The sequence below is a fragment of the Phodopus roborovskii genome, unplaced genomic scaffold (assembly GCF_943737965.1).
Source record: "Phodopus roborovskii unplaced genomic scaffold, PHOROB, whole genome shotgun sequence".
Lineage (NCBI taxonomy): Eukaryota > Metazoa > Chordata > Mammalia > Rodentia > Cricetidae > Phodopus > Phodopus roborovskii.
Window position 1 is genome coordinate 31,398,142 of NW_026125052.1, and position 12,480 is coordinate 31,410,621.

At 51.9% G+C, this 12,480-nt stretch overlaps 1 protein-coding gene across 1 annotated transcript in view; it reads left to right on the forward strand.

Moving 5' to 3' along the window:
* The first annotated feature begins 7,108 nt into the window (after nucleotides 1-7,108).
* Tnrc6c (trinucleotide repeat containing adaptor 6C) overlaps nucleotides 7,109-12,480 on the forward strand; it is a 108,536-nt gene continuing 103,164 nt past the window's right edge. The window contains exon 1 of the mRNA XM_051181604.1: nucleotides 7,109-7,419. The gene's annotated coding sequence lies outside the window, so the exon portion shown is untranslated. The remainder of the gene's footprint in view (nucleotides 7,420-12,480) is intronic.

A 12,480-nucleotide genomic window follows, 5' to 3' on the forward strand; every position in this document is an offset into this window, starting at 1 on the left:
CTCTGGCCCATGGAATATTTCTTATTCCTAGACTGAGTGAGTTTCTCTTCCCCCACAGTGTTCAAAACAACTTGTGCTCTATTTCCCTGCTTTGAGGGGTGTGTGTGCCACACATATGTGGGTGTATGAAGACACCAGGTTGATGTCAGGCATCTTCCCTTCCTGAGGCTCTCACAGAATTCTGAGTGCTCTGATCAAAGCTACTCCCAACTAGCTGCTTCTTAGGATTCCCTGTCTCTGTCTCGCAAGGGCTAGGATTACAAGGGCATTTTCCTGGGGGCTGGGAATCCGAACTCTTAGTCACTGAGCAATTGCCCTGGCCTTGTTTCTGTGGTTTCTAAAATCTATGCCAAGACATGAGTCTGGAAGGGGACAGTGTTTAAGTAGATCTGCCTGGCCTAGAACTCAGTATGTAGACCAGGCTAGGCTCCAACTTAGAGAGATCTGCCTGCCTCTGCTTCTTGAGTGATGGAATTAAAGGTGTGTGCCATCACCAGCAACTTGTTTTTAGGGACAGGTTTCAGGTAGCCCAGTCTGAACTAAGTTGTATGTATAGCTGAAGGAGGCCTTTAACTGCCTCCACCACTTACATACCTTCACAGCCAACTGGAAACTCTCTTCAGTGTGAACACAGGCATCTTTCAGGACTGGGGACAACGGAGCATTGTTTGTCTTTCCAGCTTTCTGTACTTTCTGCATTATTTCATGGAATATATTATTTTATGTTTGGAAGGAAGAAACCAAAAGTAAACAAACAAGTGGTCGTTATGGTGAGAAAACTGGGTGGGGACTTCATTATCTAGCCCCCCCCTGGACCCAGTGTCATGTTCTACCCATGGTCTGACAACTAGCCTCTGGGAACCCTGCCCAGACTGTCCAAGGCGAACACCCAGGACCGCTGGCTGACTCCAAATCGCACTAGACTCCAAATTTAGCAGCCTGGCAACCTCTGAATGTCACCGGGCTTCGGTTTTCCTTTCCCCCTTCCTCTGGCTCTGGCCACGTGATCGCGAGTACTTACATGAGTGTACAGCAGCATGGACACGCCTGGGCTGTTGGGATCTGTACAGCAAGGCACAAATGTGTAGGGAACTCCACCCTGCCTCCGCAGATGGAGCAACTGCCATCGCTTCTCAAAACAACACTGGCACTTGAAACCTGCTTCTGGTTCCCGGGGTAGAGCTTTCCAAAACAGAGGTGGCATGCTATAAGGTACAGCGGGCACCTCCGTGGTGGTCTAAGGATGGGTGAGGTCTGTTCCTGGTGGTGATGGTGCAGAACACACCCGTAATTGGGGAGACAGGCACACAGTGTGACTAGCTCCCGGTAAACCCACCCCATTTCCCCAGCCCACCAACTGCTTGGAGGTGGGGCCCGGGCAGCTAAGACAAGCTGGTAAGGTTTGGGCCCTGTTCCTCTCCTTAGTCAGCCTACTGGTTCTAGCAAGGGACTGCAGCTCTCAGTGTCTGAGGTCAAGCTGGTCTCATTCTGCAAGCTGCTACTGCAATCGGCTGTCCAAACTGCCATGTTCACTTTTCCATGTAAGGGCCTTGAGCCCGGCATGCCACTCCGGCCACTCCGGCCACTCCGGCCCTGCTCCCTACACACCCCTTCATTGCCAGGGGTTTTTTAGACAAGGTTTCTCTGTCTAAGAGCCTTGGCTGAAATTTCCTTGGTAGACCAGGCTGACCTCAAACAGAGATTCACCTGCCTCTGCCTCCCGAGTGCTAGGATTAAAGGAGTGGACCACCACACCAGGCTTGGGTTTTGTTTTTTTTTTTTAATTACATCATGTGTATGGAGCTTTGCCTGCATGTTTGTCTGTGCAGTACACGTGTGTCTGGTGCCTCTGGAGGCCAGAAGACATAGGCTCTCCTGAAACTGAAGTTACAGATAGGTGTGAACCACCACATGGATGCTGGGATCAATTCTGGATCCTCTGGAAGAGAAGCCAGTGGTCTTAACTGCCGAGCCAGCTCTCCGGCCCCTTGTTGCGTTTATTGAGACTGAGACAGTTTCTCACATAGCCCGAAGGCTGGCTGAGAACTCACTGTGTAGCTGAGGATGAATCTGAACTCATGATTCTCCACCTCCCAACTGCTGGGACCACAGATGTGCAGCAGTATTCCCATCCCCCAAAGTGAGAAGTTGTGACACTGGGTCAGAAGAGTCAGGAAGGAGGAACGTGACATTAGTTACAGTGATAGCGCTCACCTGCAATAACCTCAGCCCTCAGAGGCTGAGGCAGGAGAACCCCAAGAGTTCAAAGCCAGCTTGGGCTACATAGCTACTGCGTGACAAGAATTTACTGCCCTACAACAACAAAACAAACAAACAAAAAGCAAAACAACAACAAAAACCCCACACAGGCATGGCAATGCAAGCCTATAAGCCCAGCACTCTAAAGGGTGAGACAGAAAAATCGCTGTGTGGGTGAGGTACACAGTGAGCCCCAGCACAGCCTGGGCTACAGCGCAAGAAGACTCAGAACAGCAAAGGGAAAAGAGGCGGTGGAAAAGGCTCAACCAAGAACTTCAGAACAAGGAGGCAACATTGTTTCTATATTCACCACGCCCTGTCTGCTGCAGACTGTCAACAGTCCAGGCAGGCAGATTTCTGTTCTGTTGTGGTCTGTGTGAGTTATAGCATATACCGGCTCAGTGAGTGTTAAGAACCGAGGGGCTGGCCTAGATTGAATTCAGACAGCCATGGATGGATTGGGGAGTTATGACATAAAATCCCATTCCCGGTTTACCACTGGCTCTACCGTGAGAAGTCCCTGGACGCCTGCCCGCCAAGCTGAGTCTCCTTAGCTCCCCCCCTGGGTACACCAGATCCATCAGATCATCAGTTTGGCAATACTGAGTCAAAGAAACGGCAGCACCCCTAAGCCACCTGCCTATCATCTCAGGGCTCAGGGAACTGGGGGTTCTGGAAGCGCTCAGGACTCTGTGTGGATGACCTGGTTGTGACTTCAGAGTCTAACTGTCCCCGTGTGGCCTGCTTCAGCCTTCACCCACCACCCACTAAGACGGGAAGCCAGACCATGTCTAACCTCACCTCCTTACCCACCACGTGTATCCTCCCAGAGTCTAAGCAAGACTCATCTGTCCAGAGCGTCCTGTGGGACCTCAGTGCTTCTGCGTGGTGTGGTCCAATCCACACTACCTAACGGGCTCCTACCCAGCACTGCCGTCACCCATCTGCTCCTTCTCCGGGTTGTCTGCCAGTGTTTCCCAGGAAGGGTCATAGCAGCCTGGAGTCCCACTATCTTCAGCTGCAGGAGCTGCGGTCTGTGACCCGCCCCCACCCACTCCCATCACCTATTCCTCAGCTTCTGCAGGCCCTGAATGTAAGAAGCACACCCTGAGCAGAGCCAAGGAAACATGCTTTGGCCCTGCAACCAGAACCAAAGAAATGCACCCCGGCCTTGAAGCCAGCGCCAGAGAAACACACTTTGCCCCTGGAATCAGAGCCAGTGAAAGAAATTAGAACCAAAAGACTAAAAAGGATCCGTGAAAGAAATACATTTTAGCCCTGAAAGCAGGGGCAAATCAGACCTTAAAACTGCAGAAAACCAACCAATCCCTGAGCACCAGGTTTAGCCAGTCTGAGCTCAAGGATTGACATCTGACCAATCCCCACCCTGGAAATCTCCCCAGGAAAACTCTACTTCCTAAGAATCCCTATGTAAACCCTGTGCCCGTTCATCTTGTGGCTGTTTGGCCTGGCCTCCCTGGCTCTTTTGCTACCCTGTCAGGGGGCAGCCATTTTCCTGGATTTTTACCTCCCAGTGAATCTCTTAAATGAGGTTTGGGTGAGACCTTTGGCTACTTATGCAGGAGTAGAGACACAGAGACCACCCTGGGGGCATCAGGCAAAGTGAAATTGTTATACTCCACTCTCAGGAGCGGAGATGTTACACTGGGGAAGCCTTTCCCTGGAGCAGGGCTGGGAGCTGCTACACTTACTGTGTGTGACTGTGGTATTCCTTGGCTCCTGAGTGCCAGAATCCCTTTCCATCCGAGCTGTAACACTCAGTATTCTGGCTCCCAAGTGCCAGAGTCCCTGCCCATCTGAGCCATCAAAACGCCTATGCTGAACACTGTGTTCCAGGCTGCCTTGCTGGGGTGGTTTCTCTATTCTGTGTTCTTCCATGGGCTTCTATTACTGTTTGCCTGGCCTCTCTCAGAACTCAGGCCGTAGGTCCTCTGGGAAGGTATCTAGGAGACAGGCTACTTTCCTCAACACCTTCATGAGAAGTAAATCCATTTCTTGTGTATTGTGGGTACACATACACACGAGTGCACATACGTACCTGTATGTGGAGGCCAGAAAACAACCTCAAACATCATCTACCTTGATTTTTTTAAAAGTTTTTAACTTTTTTACAGTTCTCCTTCCCACATCTCTTCCTACACCCCCTTGACTCCTCCCATCCCCCCTAGCCAGCCCCCCCCCCCCCACTCCTCATGGCTAAGGGAGGCTAAGGGAGTCAACATAGTCTGGCACAATAGGTTGGGGCAGGGCCTGGCCCTTCCGCAATGCACTAAGGCTGAGCATGGCATCCCACCATAGGGAGTAGGCTCCAACAAGCTAGCTCATGTACAAGGTTTGTATTTGATTTTTGTGTTTGTCTCACTATGTAGCCCTGGCTGGCCTGGAACTTTCTATGTAAAATCAGGTTGGCCTTGAATTCAGATTTCTCCTTGTCTCAAGTGCTGGGATTTAGGGTGTGTACCACAACAACCTTGTTTTTTGAGACAGTCTCTCCCTGGCTTGAAACTTATCACGTAAACTAGGCAGACTGGACAGCCAGTCCCTGGAATCCTGTCTGTTTCTGCTTTTTCAGCATTGAAATTACTGATATGTGCTTTTTAATTTGTGTGTGTGTGTGTGTGTGTGTGTGTGTGTGTGTGTGTGCCTGTGCACCTGCTCTGGGGAAGGAACCCAGTGCTCAGCAAGCACTCTACCACCAAGCCTCAGATAGTCCTTCTATCACCGCAGGTCCATATGCCAAACTATGAGTCTAATGTAGAATTAAAAAACAAAAAAACAAAAACCAGTTCACCTTTTCTACGGTGTTTGGAAATCTAAGATAGGAAGATCCTCCTTGTGCCTGGCTAACCCCCCCCCCTTGGGGATGGGAAAGGATAACAAAGGAACCTGGAAGAGGAAAGGTCAGGACCACAAAGTCAACACCAAGGACAAATGCTGAATGAAGTCATTTTGGGTCAATATTCCAATAACTGGAGTTTGCAGTGCTGGTCCTCCCAGGTCCTGGGCTCCTCGCTGGTTTAGCAATCTGCCTAGTGCATGCTGTGTGTCTGCAGGATGCTATTTGTACTCCTGCCTGGATCATGTGATAATATCTGTACTTTTGAGGAACACAAAAGATGCAGGTTCTCAGCAGTCAGGATTTAAACTGAAGTCAATAAAACGCTGAATAGAAAAGGCACCAAGTCACTGTGTGAGCCACGTTTGCAGTCAGATCTTTCTAAGGGATGTGGGTTTTCAGGATGGGAAATACACAACCCAACAGGCGTTTGAAGCCGACTTCGGAGAGTAAGTGAATCTGACGATCGGAGGCCTTAAAGATAAGTGTAGGGAGCTAGCTCATGGGGCCCTGAAGGGAAACGAGAGCAGGGAGTCTGTGTCCCTTTCATCCACAAACATTTCAAAGCATGACACTGGCGGCAGCAAAACTGTATCTCGAAGGTACCAGAGCGTTGTCTCTCCTTGCAGGCGGGTACACATAGACAAGGAATGGCCCCTTACAGCACCAACAACTTTCAGAAGCATCGCCGATTTTCCAGAGGGGTGGTGGAGAGGAATTAGCCTCCTCTCTCTCTCTCTCACACACACACACACAAATATCGGAGCTTTCAAAATCTTCTCGTGGCTTGAACTGAAACTTGAAAGGGGACTCTTAGGAGCGCCCACTACGCCGGACCTTGCCCACCACGTTATTATTATGTATACCGAGGAGGAGCCAAAGAATGGAGGACCGCGGCGGGCTACCGAGAGCCAGGAAGGAAATGCGGGGTGTGTAGTAGCGGGAGCCCAGGGCCTCCGGGTGGGGGGTGGGAGCTGCACAGAGAGCAGGCCTCCCCGCGGGGATGTTTCGCGGCCGGGATTGTTTGGCTCGCAGCGGGGCGCTCCCCGGGGAGCCACAGAGCGAAGGAGGGGGTGGGGGGTACAGGAGGCGGCTGCCAGGAGCGCGCAGTGAGCTTCTAGGCCGCGGCCCGCGCACGTACGTGTGTGCACCGTGGGGAGGTGCAGGGCGTGTGCACGGCACGGGCAGGACGCGCGCCGGTGCGTGCGCCAGGTTCAGGGCGCCGCTGCGCAGAGGGCCAGCGCCGCCGGGCGAAAACGCCGCTCAGAGCCGGGGCGCCGCGGGGCGCAGACGCGGAGAACCCGGAGGCCGCGTGGACCCGAGTCTGCGCCCCTGCGGCGGGCGTGCTAACGCGGAGCCACAGTGCCCAGGCGCGAGGAGTGGAAGCACTGCGCGAGGCTCTCCGCACTGGCCGGGAAGGAGACGCAGCTCCGGAGGGGAAGGCGCGCGTCCGAGGCGCGCGGACGGCGGGCAGCTCGCACCCCCGCGCGCTCCCCGCGCGGTCTGGGCAACCACAGCGCGGGCGGGTATTAAGGGAGAAGGAGGAGGCGTGGTCTTCCCGCGACGAACCAATGGGCTCGGGAGTGGTGCCCGGAGGCGGAGCTCAGCATCAGGGAGCCGATTGGCCGGATCGCCCTCCGGTATGCAGATGCGGCGTGGGGTCACGTGCCGGGGGCCGGTACGACTTCCTGTTGGAGGCCCACGCGGGGCGGGGCCGGGGGCGCGAGCGCCGCGTCTGGCTGGAGCGGGGGGAGGGGGGGTTCTTGTCAGTTAGAGCAACAAGATGGCCGCGGTGGCAGCTCCGCACCTCAGCGCGACGGCCCCGGGAGCCGCAGCCGCCGTCGCCGAGCGCGTCGCCGCGCAGCCCTGAGAGCCGCCGGGCAGCCCCGGCCGTTCCCGTGACAGGCCGTCCTCGCGCCGTCGCGCTCCCGCCGCCCGCCACCGCGGGCCCGCCCGAGCCGGCGGAGCCCGAGCCCGAGGCGGAGGGAGCGGAGCGGCCCCGCGCCCGGCCGCCCGCCGCCGTTGCCGCCTCCTACCCGGGCTGCGTCCGAGACGCGGCCCGCAGACACTGAGGAGCGGGACGCGTCGCGGCGTCGCGGGCACTGGACCTGGACCTGCCGGGACGTGCCGCCGCCCACCCGCCGCCTGCGCCGGGTCTCGATCTCGCGGCGTCGGCACTGAGCGGGCCCCCACCGCCCGAACCCGAGCGCCTCCCAGGGCCCCGGGCGGCCGACAGCGACCTCGCCACCGCCAGGCCCGCGCCGCCGGAGCCCCGCGGAGCCGCCGCCGGGGACGGAGCCCAGGTGAGCGCGCCGCCGCCGCTGCGCCCCGAGGTCTTCGGGCCCTTTGTTCGGCCGAGCCGGAGCGCGGCGGCCCCGAGCGACCCGCGTGCGACGCCGGCCGGGGCTGGCGGGCGGGAGGAGAGGCGCGGGCTGGGAGCGCCGGGCCGGGCTTGCGGCGCCGGGATGGGGACCCAGGGGTCGGACGCTTAGCCGTTCCAGCATCTCCCCCCCCCCGCCCGCCCGCCCGCTCGCCCGCTCGCCCGCTCGCTCTAAACTAACGCAGTGGATGAGACTCGGGGCTCCCTGCACGGTCCCCTGCAGACCGTGCGGTTTCCAAAGGGTGGCACGCACCGATCCGCAGTGTGGCGTTGTTTGGCGAGCCGTAGGCGACCCCGAGGGCCCCCTGCAGTTGTGGAAGGAGGTGGATTTATGTGTAACGGTGTTGCAAACGGACTGCGGAGTGCTGCGTGCGGGGAAGACGCGCCGCCGCCACTGCAGCCACCCGGGCCCCGTTAACAGATAACGAACCCCGAGCGCCCCGACGCCGCCTCCGCTTTTAGGGGATGCTTGGTCCGCGCCTTCACCAAGTAGGTGAGATGTAGCGAAATGCATCCGCAGCAGTTAAAACCTGCAGATGTGGACGTCAAACTGTCCCCCCACCCCACCCCCCTGTGCGTTGGCCCGGCGAGGAGGCGGTTGGCGCGCGCGCTGCGCGTAGCTGGAGGAACCCTGATGAAGGAAGGCTGGTGCTGGGACGCCGTGCGGGAGCCCTGGGAGGAGGAGCTGGCTGGGCTCGGCTGCACCTATGGCGTTCCGAGACATCTGACAGTGCTGATGCCTCTGTATGTAGTAACTAGTTGAGTTGTCTCCAACCATTGCCTTCTCCAGTTGAAACCTCCATTTGACTGGTCTGCTCGTTGGCTTCTGGGTATGAAGCGCAGATTCAAAACTCAAAATGGTGCTCCGTTGATGACCAACTTGGGCATCTTGAAGGAGTTGCACGTCGGAGTCTCCTGGCTGGTGTTCGCCATTGTGTTGTCCAGCTTCTGGGTGGTGGTGGTTGTTTTCAGGGCATCTGGTGTGCACATTAACCGGCTTGAATCAATATAGCTAGACCGTTCATGACCACGTCTCTGATTGGCACCTGATTGTAAATATGCTGTTATTTTATGCAGCTTCCTGTTTTTGTATTGGAATATCTATATGATTGGGTTGAGACCCTCGAAAACGTGACTCGAGTGACTTCAGAGGACAGTTTGAACTGTGTGGGGTGCTCACAGTTATATTCCTGGATAGCAGACTTCCTTCCCTACGAAACGAGAGGCTGAGTTAGATAGGACAGCCCAAGCCAGTTGAACTTGGCTGTCAGAGGGCACCTTGAAGAAAATTACATTTTTCCAGAACAGAAGAGGTGAGCCTTTGCTTTTGACATTCAGTGTGGCACCCACGAAAATGCTTTGAGGAAAATTATACATAGTGAGTCTTTTAAAATTCAGGGTCCTGTTATATTGACTGAATTAATTTTATTGTTCATGGGAGCTCTGAGTTGTTGGAACTTTACCGGTACTGAAAAGATTTTTTTTGTCTTCTACCGAAGTATTTTAATATTTGCATTCTCATAAGATTCTTAGGAGTCAGCCTTTAATCCCAGCACTAGGGAGGCAGAGGCAAGTCGATCTCTATGAATTCGAGGCCAGCCTGATCTACACAGTTCTAGGACAGCTGGGGCTACACAAAGAACACTGCCACAGCCCCTCCCACCCCCAAAGATTCTTAGAGTCTGTTTTCCTTTTGTATTTTGAATAATGAGAAATTAATAGTTCAGAAAGCAATAGTTAAATGTATGCATACTACACATATGATTGAATTATGTGGCTCTGATTTTAAAACTTATGACTTGTCCAAAGCAATCTGACAATGACCTCTTGTGCTAGTAAGGTGTCAAGTTAAAGCTCAGACCCTGCGATTGGCAAACAGTTCATCTTAATTCCACTTGGGATGCTAGCTAGCGTTTGAGTGTGCTGGTGACTGCTGGGACTCTTGTAAATGCTGGTCTTTCTCTCTGTGTTTAGTGTAGTTTTTGTCATAAGTGGCAGATATACTTTAGTAAAAGGATTATTTTGTAACGGTTGGCTTATATTTATGCTTAATGGACCTGGCATTTTGAGGACTATGCTGGAGTAAGATGCATTGTTTCATTTGACATCATTGGCTAAAAAGTAGCCAAGCCATTTGGAGACTATTTGAAACTTTAAAGGACAGTGCTTCTCATCATTTTCATCTTTTTTGTTAAGCAGTGGGCTTTACTGAGATAATTGTGTGCTTTTGCAAATACTGTTACCCAGAGCTAAGCCTTGGAGGAAGTTGGTGTGGGATGAGGGGCAGCTTTTTCTTCATTGAAGGGAGGTTTATGTGGGAGATAAAATTTCTGCAAGAATTGAGTGGTTACCCCACCCATTCATGTCCATCAGCTGGGGAGGAGGCCCTGCCTGTGAACTTACTCTTGGTGGACCCCGAGTTGATATGGGGAGTGGGGTGAGATTAGTAAAACTACTTTTTTTGTGATCTGATTTGAGCGTGTTAACTGTCTTTGGCATCATAAATAGCTTCATCACAACCTAACATGTTGAGAGTGAAGAGTTGTTTTGTAGACTACCACTTTTTCCAGTGTGAATTTGATCCAGGAGGGAGGGAGTGTGTGTGTGTGTGTGTGTGTGTGTGTGTTGACTGTTAATGACTCAGTCAAGGCTTACTGTGCAAAGGTGATATTTGAGAAGATCTTATAAGAAAGGAAATTGGTTGCAAGTCTAAGGTAAGCCTGAAATATACAAATAGCATCTGAGACAATGGTGATTTGGGGTTGAAGCTAGCAAAGAAAACTTAGTGTGAGGAAAGCATGGAAAGGAGATGAGGAGGTTGGATGTACAATGTACAGCAGTCCTTGGAGCCCAAGAATGTGTGGGTGGAGGGAGCAAAAGGCAGAGTCCCCATCAGGCAGGGCTTGGAAGGTTCCAAATGAGCTAAGAAAAGCCAGTTTGTTTGGTTTCCTTTGACTGCCAGATAGGCTTTTACCTCTCATTCAAGCCTTCTTTCAGAGGGCCTTGCTGTGTGTAGGTGAGCTGGAGGGAGGTCTCTTGAGAGATAGAGCAGGTGATGAAGTCCTCTGTCAGGATAAGTGGCTTCAGTAAAGGGGACTTAACAGTACTTAACATCTTAATCACTTGTTTGAACACCATAGCTTTGAGTAAGGAGAATGGAACATCGTTTGTGAACTAGTCAGTATTTGGGAGTAGATTGTTTAACAGATTTACTTTTTTAAAGCCAGTTTGATTATGAAATTAAATTTTTACAAACTGGCTTTTAAATTCTTGTGTTGTTGTGAGAAGAGTGCTTTTAAAGATAGACATTTAACCCATAAATGTATTCCTGTTGATAAAGTTTTAGGTTATACACAATTTTTCAAAAATATAATTAAAAATACGCAGATTACTTGCCAGAAATGATTAACTTTGCAGAGAATGCATGTGAGTGATTTGAAACAGAAATGATAACCTCTGCCCAGAGCGTGTTTGGTTTATTTTTCATCCTCCACTTTGATATAACATGGTTTTTGCATGTGAGGGTGCTGTGCAACTCCATACACTTTGTGCCATTTTTGGTGTTGCACTAAAGTGACTTCTTGGCCTCAGATGCTTCCTTTCAGAGAATGAAGAAGCTATGCAGAGATGGAGAACTGTTTGTTAACTTAAGAATGCATTCCTCCCGTATAGCCCTACAGAGCTGTGTGCAGAGCTAGACAATCTGGGCACCCAGCCATGAAACATCCCTGAGGCAGCTCAGACAGTGTGCACACTCTCCTGAGCCTGCCTTCCACAGCTGCACACAACAGCAGGGTCAACCTTGTGAAAGCAGCTTCTTGCTTGTGTAAATCTTGTGGCTCTCAGAGTCCCAGCTGTGATATAGTTGTGTTTAAGAGTGGCTAAGAATGTGACTTCTGAAATACATGCTTCGTGCAGGCCAATGGATTGAAATACTTTCTTTAAGAATTAGAATGAGGAGTTGTCATCAGGCCCTCCCCCTTTTCCTTTTTGTTGCAACACATCTTTCCTGTGACAAACACATGAGCTCACCTGGCCATGCATTGTCTCAAGGCTGAGGAGTCCTGTGGGAGATGGGTTCCCCAGAGTACAGGCCGTGTTGGTTTGATGGGCTTTACTTTCCATTTTGCCTCTTCATAAACCTTTCTGCCACAACAAATTTTTCAAAATTGTCAGTCCACTGTCATTGTAAGCTGATAGCATTCCTTGTAGCCATCACCTTTTTGTATAATAAATGATCCCCCAGGAGCCTTCTAACGCCTAAACAGGTGCCTCATTTCTCAGTCTAAAGACATTCTCTGTCTACGTTCTTTACACCTGCTGGTAGAGAATATTCTTCATGTAGTCATGCATCCATCCTCAGAAGGCTTGAGCTATGGGCCTACCGTATCCAAGCATCAAGTCAGATTATTCTCAGAAGCCAGAAAACTTTCACAGCAAAACTGTCTTGTCTTAAGTTTGCATTGTGTACTTTCTATTCCCAGAGATCATTTCTTTTTAATTACTCTTTGAACTAAGCAGGAGGATCCAAGTTAAAAAAGCAGGTGGGAATTGAGCTAGATCTGCAGGTGGGAGCTGGCAACACAGGCCCCATGGATTGTCCTCTTGCTGAGATGAGGTGAATGCTCTTGTTCAGAAGCTGTGGGAGAGGGGTGCAACCGTGTTCTTGGGTCACATGCTATTTTCCCACAGTCCATATGAAATGGGAAATACTGAGGAAGAGGAGGAATGCAAGGAACAGGCTTAGTTAAGTAAGCTTTGTTCTCCATGAAGGAAGCTGGGGGCAGATAGTTGGAGCAGGGATAGTTCTGTCAGGGAATACCCTGAGGAAAGAAGTTGGTGGTTCTAAAGCCCCTAGTGCCAGAGTCACTGAGGACAGTTGTGAAGTAGGGGAGGTGGTCAGTGTTCTGTCAGTCAGTTCTCCATTTAAGCAAAGTCTTAAAAAATGCATAACAAGCATTCACTGTGGTCCCATGTCAAGACC